Source organism: Aptenodytes forsteri, unplaced genomic scaffold, assembly GCF_000699145.1.
Source record: "Aptenodytes forsteri isolate BGI_AS27 unplaced genomic scaffold, ASM69914v1 Scaffold482, whole genome shotgun sequence".
In the NCBI taxonomy this organism is placed as follows: domain Eukaryota; kingdom Metazoa; phylum Chordata; class Aves; order Sphenisciformes; family Spheniscidae; genus Aptenodytes; species Aptenodytes forsteri.
In genome coordinates, this window is record NW_008795046.1 from 163,155 (window position 1) to 176,500 (window position 13,346).

The following is a 13,346-nucleotide window of genomic DNA, read 5'->3' on the forward strand; positions in this document are numbered from 1 at the left end:
AGAAGCCCAGGGGTACCCAGTAATGTCCTGTACGATGAACTTGATCAGAGTTACCCCAAAAGTCAATGATACAGGGTCACAACTTGACCATCTCTAATTTCGTGAACTTCTTGCTATGACTAATCTCACTCCCTCCTCTGTCTCACTCTCAGACGACCCTGTTTCCCCATGGTGCAGCCCAGGATGCAGCTGCAATTTGGATTCTTGCTCAGGGGACTTTGTGGCAGGCACTTACCACCCCATGCTGGGCCAAGGGCTCATGTCCCTGCCCCGAAGCATCCTTGGTCGGGGCACACAGAGAGACCTGCCTACAAGTGGCACGCTGAGGGTCATTTCACTGAGCAAAGCAGCATGCAAAGGGCAGCGGGGAGTCCGTGTTGCAAATGTGGGGCAGCTGAGAAGAGGTGCCACACAAGGCTGTCACGCTCTGCCAGCTGTTTCCACAGCTGTGGGAGATGCAGTGTGGTTGCTTCTCCTCCTAGCCAGAAACCAGGATCTGTGTTGGTAGTGCTCAAACACGGGTGGTGTGTTTTCATTTGGAGAATACATGAGCCTTGGCTGTTGCCCCATGACATTTGAAATTATGTTATAAGCTTCTTTAGGAGAAGTATATGGTCATTTGTTTCTCTGACAGCCCAAGGCAAACAAGTCGGATGAGTCCTGTTGCTCACCATGTTGTCACATGTGGTCGCAGGAGGACTGTTAAGTGTGAGAACCTCCTTGATGTAACTTTAACTTACCATGAAGGAATTTTTAATGCTATTTTTTTTACTGTAATATTTAAGCGGCTGCTGGGCAACAAGTCATAAGAACAATCAATCACACAAACAGATGCCATGTAAATACTTCTTTTAAGCAAGTAGCTCAAGAAATCATTGAGGGGATAAAGCAGTGATCTCTCCGGGGGAAAATCAGCAAAATGAGCTCGCCAGCCTTGGATGAAGGCTGGACAGGATACAAACCAGTCATCCTCCTGAAGCTGCTTCTTCTCTGTGGCACTGACACAACAGCTGTGAATATTAATGTTATTTCCCTAAAACCTTGTGACTAAATTCCACTAGCAGGACAATTTGCCCTTCCTGCTCAGGAAATATTTGCTGTTAAAATGACTCAAAGGCAACGTGAACCAAGCATGTTCCAGTTCCAAACTGCAGGGACCCCAGAAGGGGATTTTGGTTATGAAAAGCTCATTCACTGATTCGAAATCTTTTCCTTAGAATTTGAGTAACCAACTTGGAAGAACATCCTCTTTCCTCCTTTTTTTCCATTCTTGGTTCTTTTTAAAGGACAGTATATCTCCTGAAGGCAGAGAACTTTTTTGGCCTGAGTCTCCCTTCTGGAGGGAATACAATGTTAGAAGCAGAAAAATGTGCCGCTCCGAGTACGTATTGCAAAATTAACACCTTGGCGTGCACTTCTTGCATATCCATTCTGCTGGATCCAAATTTCCACAGGTTTTCCTGCTCTTTCTGTCAAGGGCACCATTTTTAAAAAGTGCTATTCTTTTAGTCTCAGACTTACAGTAAGCCCATTGCTCAGAGGAAGCCTGCAGAGAAAGCCCGGTTTCCTTTGATGCATTCCTAAGTATCTTGGTGAGAGGAATAGTTCTGGTGTGTGAATCAACTCTGCTTCCTCTGCTTGTCAGAAAAACAGTGCAACCTTGTATTGCTGATATATACCACGCTGCACGGGATGTGGTTGATCTCTTCTGCTGCTGCTGCTGCTGCTGCTCCACAGAGATCTGTTTCACAATGAGTGCAGTAACCAGACTAAAATCAATGCTGGAGGTTGTTGTGAACATTAAGCATTAAATAAACTCCAACATTGTACCGTAATTCCTCATGAATGATTAGATCATCCTGCTGGGAGTGCTACCATTATACATAAGGCAAATGTCACTGGGTGCCTCATAAATTCAGCATACAAGTACTAAACATATTAGGTCTGATTCACTGCTGCCTAGCTTCAGTTTATCCTAGTATGAGGCAGAGGAGTTACATCGGCATAAACGTGCAGTGAAACACTGGTTCCCTTCTCATTTTAAGGGATCAGCTGTTTCCACTGACTTTCGTAAGACTGACGCTAAGTAGATTCACAGTTGCTTTATTCCAGCTACGTTGTCAGTTGTGGTAGATCATGCAGGGGAGCCAGTCCCAGGAAAAAATATAGGCATGTATTTCTGGCATAGAAATTGCAACCCCTAATAGTGAAGGTAGGTCTAGACTGCAAAAAAATAATGTGCTCTGGAGCTGGGTTGACAAAATCAAATTAGCTGATTTAGGTTAAAAAACCCACAGATGCAAGGCAGGTTGGCTTTTGACACAGGATAGCTGCTTGAGTGCAAGTCTACCACGGAGCTCACGTTGAACAGGAGCTACATACATGATCCAAAACCCAGATTGTCTCCAATTCCCTAGCACTTCAGCCAGAGCATTCCTATCACCCACACTGAAACTTTCCTGGGGAAAGGGAAGATCGGCGTGACACCATTTTGGTGTGTTGCACAGCTCCAGTTCCAAATACGGTGACTTTCCCTTGATGTTTCAGATTTTCCATGAAAAGAGCAATTTCCCTCAAAAAGAGCTTCCCTCCACCTACTGTTTGTCAGGGTGGAAATAAACATCTCCTGCCTCAAAAACTTTGTTGGGAAAACCTTTAAAATCATATCCTATTGACAACAGCACTGATACTAGAGCAGAATGTGGCCTCTGAAGCTCCCTGGTCCTTGACTTTCTCACTGAAGGATTATTCCCCACAATCCCCTTCAGTGCATGTTGTCCAAGGTATTTTTAATGAGGTGTCGACTAATTCCCTCGGGAAACTTTTCTGCAGTCTGACAGGTCTCATTGTTAACATTCTACCCAGCCTAAATTTTGCTTTACCAGACTTCGTCTCAAACTATTTCCCTCTTTCCTTGGTGTATTTTGCATCTTTCAAATATTTGTAGGCAGTTATCATATCCCCTTTTTAGCTGTCTGTCAGCCAAGTTAAACATAATTAGCTTTTTTAATCTTCCTCCATAAATCCAGCTTGCTTTCTTGAAATCCAGTCCCCTTCTCCTACTTACGTGTCTTTTTGGTATGATGAAGCTACATACTTTGTGGTTGTTTTTCACACGCCATCACTGATACAAGTAGGAAGAGGCATCAGAAGATCAGACAGTAGATCAGGGATGGTTTCTATTCTAGGTTAATTTTTTGCTCTTTGTAATACAAACTTAGCTTCACTGTCAATTAATTTAGGATTTCCTTTGAATACTTATATCAATTAATATTTACAGAATTCAAACCCTGTGCAGTATTTTCAAAGCTAATTGCTGTAAGAGATTAATTAGGAATTTTGTGCACGTTTTATGGGTAGATTGTGCAACAGGAGAACACTACTGAAAGATTAATTTACCTGTCATGAAAATTTGTTAACTGATGGGGAAAAATTACTTTTTTTCAAAACAATTCAGAAAATATTATCCAGGACTGTTTTTTTGTTTGGCATGAGTGAAGCAAGCGCTCCGGTGTCCCAGCACTCACTCTCTGAGCATTGGCTACAGGATGCCAAAACTCCATTTTTCAGATCTATGTAAACGAGAGGGAAGCATTTCCCAGCATACGCATCCCGCAGGAGTAGATGGAAGCTTAACCAGAGAAATGTTTTGCACACCTATTGATTCTGGCCACAGGCAATATCTATTTACTCATTCAGTCATTATTTAGTATATAGCCAGATCTTTGGGGAGAAAGGGGCAGGGGGTTAAGTGCACACGGTGGACATGCATTGAGTATTCATATTCTCCAACCATCTTTAAATTTCTTCTTGAGATCAAAAGACTTCAGGGACTTAATAACACTTTCCATTTCAGACATGTTCCAGAGGGACACTATCGAAATGCTAAAGAAATTCGTCCATATGGAGATTTTAAAGATGAACTGCCTTCAGGACTTGGGCTGCTCAGTTCTCAAGGTGACTCTAGAAATCTCAGTTTCATGTATTAGTAATAAATGACTGAAACAATTTCCTAAGGAATGCAATTGATTCTTCATCCACTGGAATGTTTGTACCAAGGCTGGTTATTTTCTAAATGATAAGCTGTAATTTAAACATGCAAGTCATGTCTGGTAAATCTCTATAACTTCTGTGTAGCAAAAGGGGCAGATTAGAAGCTAATCCTTTGTTTGCCCGTAAGCATATACTAACAGCTCCTTCCTTCATTGTATGCGTACAGATTCGTAGATTTTCACTTTGTCTCCCTCAAATACCATAGCTATGACAAAAAGTGTAAAGAGGAATCTGACTAGTCAAAATGCCTTCAGGGAAAGTAGCAAATGAAGCAGGAAAATCCCCGCTGCAAGAAAATCCCCTGAAGCAGGGGTAGAAGCATGCTCAGGTATAGGCCTCCTTCAACATTAATATCCTTCCTGAGGGCAGAAGTCTTTGTTCTTCAGGCCTCTTATTTACAAATTCCCAAGTCTCCTCTAAATACAGCTGCAGAATGAGTGATCAGTGTGGCTGCTTGAAGTTTCTGAAATTTTGGAATTTAGACAAAATGCTTTAATTACAATTTGAAGGGAAGCTGAAAAAAAAGTCTCATTTTTTCCAGTGCTTATATTGTTTTCACAACTTTTCCTATGAGAATGTGTCTGTACCCAAAATCACTTAGACAGTAATCATGCAGGTCTCCAGTTTCTTTGGTTTAGCTCACAATAAGTTCATAAGGAATACAAGTGTGGAAAAGTTGAGAAAGATCCAAGTCCAAGCAAATGAAAATTAAAAGAGACTCAGCTGCTTTAGTTATTACAATAGCTCCAAAAGTCCTGAACAGCAGATTTCACTCACTGACAGAAGAAAAATCCTAGCTGATTTTCATTTCTTTTCCTGACGATGGTACTTCTTCTGCAAGATTTGCCCAATACCACTCCCCATAGTCATCATGAAAGTGGAACAAAAGCCTGAACGCCACCATGAGACATCTGGCATGAGTAATCATGATATCAGCCAGAGTTGTGCTCAGCTAAGGACTGTGGTATAAATGTGCATAAAAATTGCATAGCTGTGTACATGTTATTGTACCCCCACAAGGAGTTCACAACCTGCAATGTGCTCCACGCAGACAGCAACGATCAAAAAATATGGGAGGAGTGCACAGAAGATGCAGCCTACAGTTTTATTTCTTAGTTAATCTTTTTTTAATAAAAATAGTATTATAACATTACTCATTTTTACGAATAGGAAGAAAGCTGGATGAGCAGCCAGGAGCAGATGCTCGACTGAAAGAAACGCATCTGGATGCAGGCAAGCTGGCCTCCCCATCTGCTTTAGCCGGTGGAGCAGAGGCTGCTAGCTCGGCAGGTTATTGCAGGTCTGAGGCATCCTGGTGTGACTCTCTGTTCTTGCTCTGCAGCTCAGCAAACAAGATAGCCTTCGTACGGCCTAATCATAGAATCATAGAATCATTAAGGTTGGAAAAGACCTCTAAGATCATCGAGTCCAACTGTCAGCCCAACACCACCATGCCCACTAAACCATGTCCCTAAGCGCCTCATCTACACGTCTTTTAAATACCTCCAGGGATGGGGACTCAACCACTTCCCTGGGCAGCCTGTTCCAATGCTTAACCACTCTTTCAGGAAAGACATTTTTCCTCACGTCCAATCTAAACCTCCCCTGGCGCAACTTGAGGCCATTTCCTCTCATCCTATCGCTAGTTACTTGGAAGAATGGGGATTCCCAGCACAGAAACCAACTGCTTCGTCCCCCCAGCCCCTCCTTCCCTCCTGTACTTGGCTATCTACTTTTAAAGTAAATTGCCTGCCCCAGCAGAAGGTGTAAATTAGCCCTCTCTTAGAAAAGCCAGTGAGAATGAACCATGGGATGTGATGTCCAGCTAAGAATCGGTCTCTGCTGTTGCCTGTGCAAACCCACAAATCAAATTAGCTTGGAAAAAAATGGAGGAAAACACGTGGTCCTGGCGCCCTGGCAATCAATTAGCAATGAGCAGCAGCAGGCCAAGCTCCAAGAAAAAAAAAACAAAACAATGGTGGAAATGGGGTACAAAAAACCCCCAAGGGTATCCCTGAAGTCATTCAGCTCAAGGTGTGTGTGGAGCATAGGATATTCAGGAGGGTCGACGCAGCAGGGATCCAGGAGGTTTCCTGGGTGTGATGGCACTTTTGGAGCAAGAAAGTCTGGGGCTTGCGGTGGAGGCTGCTGCTGACATGCCCAGTGTGTGCCTGTGCTGGGACGTGCTACATGGCCCATGGGGTGACAAGGAAAGTCAGGATGGAAAGAGCTGAGGAGAGACTCCCTGCAATATCCATTTGCTTTGAGCTCTGGCTTTGCCTCTTTTCTTTCCTTCAAAGACTGTTTACTTTACTTTGGCACTTAAAAAGAAATCAAGCAGGTTAAAGGTCAGCTTTATTATTTTTGTTGGGTTTTTTAAGAAGTTTAAACCATAGCCTAAGGAGATTACCTATGCCATTTGGGAAAGAAAAATCTGCATATAAAACCAGTCATTTTAGACGTAGGTGAGGATGGCCTGTCCACTACAGCAGGGAAGATTTTATGGGCTACAAAATTAAAAAATGACAGGGACCCTGGGTGTACTGGAACAACCTCTTCAGTTTTTCTCTCCATCACTAGGCTTGCTGATTGAATTCCTTCTGTATTCATAATTATGTAAAAGAAGATCAGGGCTGCCATTATAATCTTGCCAAAGTGTTCATTCCTTATGCAGTAACACCTATAATGATCCTACCAGAAATGGGAAAATTTTCTTTTGGGGCAAAGGCATAAGATAGGCTTTTGAGGGGCTATTTGTGGAAAAAGAAAAAAAAAAAAAATCACTGGGGGTTTTGCCAGTAACTTGAACAAGAGCAGAGCTAGGCTTATGCTGAATGTTTTTAAAAATCTCAGCTTTGATTTGTTAATGACCATTTGTATGATGGACTACTGCAAGCCATTTATCTGCAGAAATAAATACTCAAAATAGAAGAAAACAGGACATAGCCAGGCAAGCTGTGGTTTGTACCAAAGCTTCAGATTTGCTGAAAGACAGATATATAATATTCCTTAGTTTTTTTCTAGAAAACCACTACTGAAGAGTTTTTGCCAGCCTCTTTGAGTTCATGTCAGAAAATAATACTGAAAACTGACCTTTGGGGATTTTCCTGGATAGCATTTCACTGTCAGATAGAAAGCCATACCCCTGAGTCAGCAAGGAACGGGCAGGCCTACCTTTAAACATGTGAAAGTTATTTATAGGAGTAATTTACTGAATCAGGCCTCATGTGAGAGAGATAAGGGGGAAGATTTCATAAAAAGACTAAACTACAGGAAATCCTGGCAGAGTTATATTTGAAATGTCACATGTGCCCCCTCCCCGCCCTCCCTTTAAAATGAATTTATTAGTTGTAACAGAACTCTTCTTTATAAAAGTGGTGGTGGTTTGCTGGAAGATGGACTTAACGTGGTTGCTGCCAACCTGGTGGTAGACTTATGTTAAGGTGGAGCATGAAATCCAAGCAAAGCCTCCAAATATCAATACAGAACAGATTACTGGAAGTCTTTCCTATTCTAATAGCAAGTTGGACTCATAATTTCCTGGATGCTGACAAGCACCAGTCAAAGAAGCAACCACCAAGATCTGCAAGGCAGACTGAGTGCCTACATTTGCTGTTTCCTCATAGGAGCCACTCATTCTCTCAAAAGCAAACCTTGCTAGAGTGTCTCAAGTGGGACACTCAGGAACTGCGGTACCTAAAACCACTAGACATTTTATAAAACCCTAGCCTGAACCTACAATGAATTAGTCCAACACAAGAATAGATCTCTCTAACAAAAACTTGCCTGTTCTGCTGAAAGACAATACCTGTAATCGCTGGTAAGAAGACCACATTTGGTTATTTTTTGTAATTCTTCCCCACCCCTCGAAGCAAGCTGAAATGACCTTCCAACAATAGTTTATTTCTTCTTGGCTTGATCTGAACAAAGGCTTTCTATTCACATGCATGTGAAAGAGAGTGTGGATATTTTTGTGGTGAAAGATCAAATCTCTCTTTTGAACTTTGCAGTGGATAGGCTAATTGTGGCATCTCTGAGGCTTTCACTGTCCTTTCAGAAAGCAGCCAATTAAATGTTTGTTTGGAGTGTTTACCAGGAGCAAGGAGTACATATACCAGGGCAGAGGACTAAATTAGTCTGAGTCTTCTGATGCTTCCAAAACATTTCCTACCAGTGAGCAGTTAGTCGGTATGGCCTCACGGTATTTCTGGGAATTTGCCACTAGATACTCAACGTTCAATGCAGGCTGTGTGGACAAGCTGTGACTGGTCATAAGTCATGTAATTTTTGATTCATTTCTCTTGAGCATCGTTTCTATAACTGGAGGACCTTGCTTCAGTTTTTGACCAGGGCTTCTTCAGAAGAAATGGTTTAAGGGGGGAAGACATATAAACTAGATGCGGGAATGCCTGCCTCAGCAGTACCAGCTTTGCCAAAAGAAAAGCCAGATGGCTTTATGGTACAACGGGTACAGTTTTAATTAAGGTTTAGTAAGTGTGTTGCAAAAATGGCTTTTCTGCTGTTTGAAGCAATCAGGTTCTCTCACAACACATGCATTTTTTGAAGTATTTTTAGAGGTGGCGTCTGTGGCAAGGGTGATTTTGCAGGTGTTGGGGGCATGCTTATGTCAGAGGGGAAAATATGCAAATCTTCCTTTCTTTGCATGGCAGAACTTTAACAAAAGCTGTCCCTGACAGCCCCATTCAAGCACATTATGGGCTCTGATCCCTCTCTCACGCTACAGTTGTCATTGTACCAGGGATCCCTGGAGGGGCTCTAAGAGCTCTCCCTCTGCCTGTTACCACGCAGGATCCTATCCTCCATGCAATATTGCAGTTCTGCTGCAAACGGTGACAAGGTGCAAACTTGCAACTCTTGTGAGCAAACCTAACCACTTGTACTTGCCATCGGAAAAGTAATGAGGGAGGCTCCAATAAATCTGCTCCAATTTTAGAATGGAACACCAGGAGGAAATTGATTTATTCACTTATCTCCAGTGCAAGAAAAGACTGTTCCTCTGCTCTTTCACCAAGATGAAATGTAGCCCGTACGCTGCCTCATTTTTTGTAATCGTGAATAGTTTTGTTTCTTCCAGAGTTACCTGCCTAAGTCATTGCCAAATCAGGGCCTTAATTTGGAACTTTTCAGAAAATAGTATTTTGGCTCTGGTAAAAAGGAACAGTGATGGCCACTGCAGTTATTTATTCATAGACCAGGTGACTTTGTTCATGTACTACCTATCTGGGCTGTTTGTGCCTTCTCTATTAATGCCACAGGCATTTCATGCCCATCCAGACATGGATTGATCTGCATGCTATTGCCACTGATCTGGTGGGATACACTGGGTTAAGACCACATTAGAAACTTGACCAACAGCACCACTTCACTTCCCTTAGGAAATGGCAGATTTATTGAACTGTAACGCAAGCTCTGGGCTGTCGGGAGCTTTGCAAGTGTCTTGTTTGCAAGGGGCTGAGGCTCCCTGTCCTCTAAGTGGTACTCCAAGTCATCCAACCCCAAGAAATTAAAAACATTTTGATTTTCTAAAAAAACAACACTAACGATAAATCCCATTTCAGCTGAAGAATTTTGCAATTTCCCCAAAATCTTGGAAGCAGGGACTTGCTTATACAACGCCCCAGTGTGTCAATGATTTGAAGGACCCCTGCCAGCTAAGGCAAAGGTAAATATTTCAAAGTTACTCACTTGGAGTATCTCCATTTTGAAATATCCAGCCTGAGGTCCAGTAAGCCTTATCCTTGTAAGCCCCAAGTGACCACAGCTCAGGCTGAGGTCATGGGGAGCAGAAGGTGGCCATCAGTTTCAAAAATTCAGGCGTAGGCAGCTCAAACTGGCTTCTCAGAAACGACTTCTGAAAATCCAGAACTTTTCATATGGGGCAATCAAATGGTGAGCATGTGGGACCTGAAGCCATCCCCACTGAATCCAACCAGAATTTCACAATGATACGAATTTATTTTTTAAGGCTTGTCCGGGTTGGGTCAACATCAATTTGCGCTATCTGGGGATCTAGTACTCGACCACTACCCATTGCCTCTTTCCACCCTGACACAAATTTTTCCTGGGAGTGCAAGGGGATTAACTACCTTGGGGTTTCTAAGGGCCGGAGCTGACTGAACATTCCTTGTGGCACTGAGTTGTATGGGAATTTAGCAAACCTCTCTTCTCAGGCAGCAGATCCCTCGTCTCAAGAAATCTTCCGATTAAACTGTCACGCTCTGGGACGTGCAGCTAAAGAGAACAACAGAGTTTGAAGGAACATTTAAAGAAATATTTTTGATAATTCCCAGTGCAGCCAGGATGATGACACACGCTCTGGTCCTAGCAAACTCGCCTGGCAAGCAGCTAGGGCTTTATATGTAAATATAAACATATATTTACATATTTCCTAACATCTGTTACGAATTTGTTTTCCCTTTGGTTCTATTTAAAATATGTCTTGTCCTATTATGTCCGAGGCTGAAATTTGGAGGGGTCTGTTAATAAACTCTATATACTGCAGCGCCACAAGACAAACTCTCCCTCCTCCCCGGCTTTTCAGCCAGTTCTACAGCTGTTCCTTGCTTGTATTTCTAAGTGCAATAGTATCTCCCCAGCCTATGAAAGGAGCACAGTTTTCTAAGTGGATTCCTGCTGGGTAGGGTATAATCTCACCACCAACTTCCAGGGGTTTATATTCGGTTGGTCTAACCTATTTGTCCTGGCAGCCCAGCTTTTTAATTGTTCCTCGGTATGGTGTCTCTTTCAGAGAGCGCCCTGCTATTAGCTCAAGGTCCCGTCCACAGTTTCTGCATCCAGGAAGAAAAGTTATCTGATGTGCAGAACAAGACTGTGCCTTCAGCCGGCGATCCAAACAGCCTCCAAAGCAGAGGCGATGCCACGGCCAGGGTTAGCGCTGCAGAAGCACCTCGTGAGCAAAGTTCAACCCACAGTCCTGACAGGGTATTACGCAGTCTACGGAGCAAAACTAAACAGGACAGCAAACAAGCTTTGGACTACGTGAGAGAGTGAGGGACATTATTTGTGTTAAATAAATAGGATAAAGTGAAAGGGAAAAGGGCAAAAATAAAATGTCAAGGTGGATTGACGCCAACATTTCCACATGGTCTCTGACAGCAAAGGCTTCAGCGCTGGGTGTGCATTGTGAGAAAGCTCAGGCCTGAGTTTTCAGAGGTGCACAGTGTCAAAAAACCCTGAGTTCACACCGGTAGTAGAGCTGCTTTGCTGAATGAAGAAGTAGGGTGATGTCCTGACCTGCAAGTGCACCTATAGCCAACACCCACAGCTGCTTTCCTTGTTTTGATGGCAGTCACCTATCTAATCCTGTCGTGGCCCTGGGCCTGGTGCATTTCTTCTCAGGGTGAGCTCTAAGGCCAGCACATGAGTTGGAACAAGGAGCCTTCTGGTGACGCATAAAATTGTCTTGTAAAATGCTTTTCCAAGGAACAATTAAGCATCAGTGCAAATATATATAATGTCCTTAAAAGTGCAGGGTTCTGTATGGCCAGATGATATGCAAATCAAAGGGTTTTCTGCACTGATGAAATTCCAGGAAATATGGGGTGGGGGGTAAGGGCTAGAGAGAGACAGCCAGAAACAAAATGCTCAGATCATCTATCCAAAAAAGTTGCTTCTCCAGCCAAATTACTCAGTCTTTTATGAGAAAGATGTCTTGGTTTGGCAAGGAGGAAAAGACAGCTCCACCAGACAATAATAAAAAAAAAAGCCCTAGTTGAATACTAAATACCATTAATCCAGGGGAAACATGACTTGTTCTCTTCTGTGGTAAAACTTTCAGTTGAAACCCTGAAACCAGTAACCCTGGGACAGGTACCGGAGAGCCTGGGCTGATGCTAGCAAACACCGGAGTTTCTATTGGCTCAACAAAAGCATTCCTGCAGATTTGCCTGCAGAAGCATCTCATTAAAATGAGATGTGAATCACCGAGATAAATGTTTAACAAAACTGATAAGCTTCTCGTATACACTGAATTTACATGAGTATTGGACTTCTCCCTTCACTGGACTGGTTATGACTTACCCTGTAGCTATAACTGAGGCTCTGGTGTTGCAAAGTTTATTATTACACATACTTATGGAGTCACTAGCAAATTTATCTGTAAATACGTTTGTCTGCAATAACTAAAACCGCCACCTCTTCACCTCAATTTAGCACCTTACTTTCACAGTCTCTGAAGTCTCTAAATGGAAACCAGTCTCTTCTGTGAGAAGAGATACAACTACAAATCAAATGCAAACTTCTATGGCTAGAAATTGTGCTGTATCACTTCACTCTGAATTTTGCTTCTCTTGCCAGCACTACGGGCTGGCTGTGGGCACCACCTCAGAGGCTGTGACAGCACTGGAAAAGAGCTGCCTCCCGCTGTGTCGGCACAAGTCCTCTCCCTCTGCACCAGTGACTTGGGGCTGGTGAGCTTTGAGGAGCAGTGTCAGGCTCTCCCACAAGTTTTTGTGCTGGCCTCCAAGTGCTCTACTGATACATGGAAGCGTCGCTCAGCATCAGGCAGCGTTGCCCATGTGAGTTGGCCCCTGGACTTCAGCAAGCCTACCGCAGCAGTGAGAGGGATCCCTGACACTATCACGTTACGCACATGCACAGGCTTTGCAGGATCAGAAATTGAGATTATCGACTTTTAGAGGTAAAGAAAGGGTTATAATGGACAAGACTATTTGTGGCTGTATAAAAACAACACTACTGCTTTTGACACTCAACTGCATAGCTCCCAAGGCTCCTGTCTTGCTTCCTTGCTCCTGTCTTGCCCAATCCTTAAAAATTCAACGATTCCTGAGAGACACTGGAATCCCCATGGAGCAAGCATAAAAGAAGACCCGGTCTGGCTACAAACTTACTGTGTAACTTCAGCTAAGGCATATCACTGTACACTTATCTCCTTTAATAAATAGGAAAATTAGACGCCCACCTCCCCATTCCACCCCAGAAGTGTGCACTCTCAGAGCTGTACAAACATGTACATAATTACTTCTCAGTGCTTGCCACATACACGCACCATACCCAGCCATCCAGAACTTTCTTTCTAAGTCATTATTTTTAAAACAAAACAAATGGTTTGCCCTCGACTTCACTTTTAAGTGTGTTAAAAAAAAAAAGGTTTCATAATTGCTATTACAGAAGAGACTTGCATTACATTTTCCACCACCCAGCAACCACACAGTTAGACCTTATTCACCTCAGGTACAAGAACACGTGTGCTGACTTTGAATATACCGTACAATTTCTGACTCAATTACCAT